General features: G+C 31.7%; 1 pseudogene; it reads left to right on the top strand.

Annotated features, from left to right (window-relative positions):
• The window catches only part of LOC119585512, an 18,306-nt pseudogene that overhangs the window by 1,593 nt on the left and 14,509 nt on the right, over positions 1–2,204 (top strand).

Genomic DNA, 2,204 nt, shown 5'->3' with positions numbered 1-2,204 from the left:
CACACTGTGAATGCTTTTATATAGTGGAAAAATTTAAACAAATGTCAAAAGTTTTCCCTTTCTATCAAGTGCAATACTTATACCAATACTACTTGGTTATACTTGATTGGATTAATGATGAATCATTAAAACTGCAATTTCCCTTTTCCATTTGATCATATATGTTTTTTTGATAGAATATGAAATGTGTCTTCCCTTTGCTATATCATAGTTATTTTTATTGTATTTTTCGTCTTTCATTGACTTACTAAACTGGCAATGTAACTGTTGTCTTAATGTGATGTAGCACTTCCTTAAGGTGCCAGAACTTTACATGAAGAAATTTCTAGTTTTTCTTGATGTATTATGACATGGGATATGAGGTAATGGCTTTGCTAATATAGCCTGTCTAGATAATCTTTAAGGTGGGCAAGACAGTGAAGCTGGAATTGAAACTCTTTTGGGATAAACCCCTAGATATGTGTTTGTTAAGCTTTCTTTAAGAGGTTTAAATACTTTGAACCTTTTTAGCTCTTGCTTCTAATTAATATGATTATTATTTCACAAATTGCAGCTACATAAAAAGGAAAAGCAGTCTGCAAATCTCTGCTGCAAAATGTATAGTGCACATATTATCGAGTGATGGATAGGATATATTTTTTCTTAGATCTTTCTAGCAATTGCTGTATGCTAAGTACAGTCCAATGGCTAAGAAAAAGAGTGATCATTGCAGTGTTCATATAAACCATGGTTGGGTTGCATGGACATCATGTCAAATTTCTCTGTATGTCAGATTCTTGGCTGTAGAAGAAGAAAAGTTAGAATAACCCCTATGATGTGGTATCAATAGATGATCAGGAGGCCATTTATGGTTCACCTGTTTTCTATGCCTGTGATGCAAGATTTGTTAATGTCAATATGAGGTTTGCATCTGTCCATGGATTATATGAGCATGTCATGAATTTCTTCCTGTTGGTAGCAGTATGTATCTAGCTTATTCTGAATATCAGTGTTTGTGAGTATGCCGACAGTTAGAAATATGGTTTGTTGAGATACAACCTTTTTAGCAGCAGTTGTAAAGAAAGTGTCACATTAGGATTGATTTTCCTGTTCATAAATCATATTGTTGCTAGAAATGTGAATAGATGAAGATGAGTAAAAAGAACAAACTTCTACATGTAATGTGTTTATTCATAAAGAAAGACCAGGGGAAAGCTTAATGAATGTATAGAAACCTATTTGTCAGGTTGTTGCTACTATGTTTATTTCATTTTTTGCCATCATGTACTGAATGAATTTGCCAACTCTTATGATATAAATTAAGAAGAGAACAGCTAGAACGTGGGAAAAGCTTTGGACGGCATATCTGTGATACTGACAAAATTAATTACTTCCATAATTCAGTTTAGTTGTATATTAAATGGAATTTTAACAGGGTCCCAATACTGCATGTTGGTATTATGTTATTTTGTCTTCTGTAAATCTTTTGTTCTAGAAATGTGTAAAAGAAGTTGGAAGTTGGTGGTCTAACTTTGATTTATAAGGTGTAAATACGAGATACTTTCTTTTTTGATAATATGATATTTCTTGAATATTGATGTATGAATTGCTGGTTGTGATTTTGTGGTTTTCTACGATGTTCACTAAATGAAGCTAACCTCTCTTCTCAAGTTTCTCCTCCTATTTTCCTCTTTTCTTTTATCTTTCATTATTATGCTCCCTGACCCTTCCACTCTTCCTTTCACTGGCTTATAAAAATGAATGAAGACAGAAACTATCAGTATTTTTTCTGGTGATATTTTTCCTGATATATGGATGTTGCTTCTTGTGTATAACAATGGTATCATGACTTTTTTTTTTTGCTGTTTTTTTTGGGGGGGGTTAAAAAAAGAAAAGCAAGTTATCTGACTTTTAACTGATTGGAATGAGAGTAATGATTCTTTTTTTTCATGTAAAATTCTCCGTTTTTTTTAAAATTTTCTGCAGTGATTTTTTAATCTGCAGTATATGTGATTTTTTTCTATTTTTTAAGGGGATTTCTTGTGTTAATAAAATTTATGTTGTTTCTGTGCTTTTTATTTTCTTAGAGGATAATTTAATCGGGTATTTTATCAGTGGGGTGCCTAAAGCTTAATATTCCTGTACAATATTAAATTGGGTTTGAAAAAACTTTTTTTTTATTATTAATTTTGAAGAGTTCATGGGGACTCGGGGATTTTTAACTC

The sequence above is a fragment of the Penaeus monodon genome, chromosome 19, assembly GCF_015228065.2.
Source record: "Penaeus monodon isolate SGIC_2016 chromosome 19, NSTDA_Pmon_1, whole genome shotgun sequence".
Taxonomy (NCBI): domain Eukaryota; kingdom Metazoa; phylum Arthropoda; class Malacostraca; order Decapoda; family Penaeidae; genus Penaeus; species Penaeus monodon.
The sequence above is the reverse complement of the archived record's forward strand: the minus strand, read 5'-3'. Positions and strand labels throughout refer to the sequence as shown.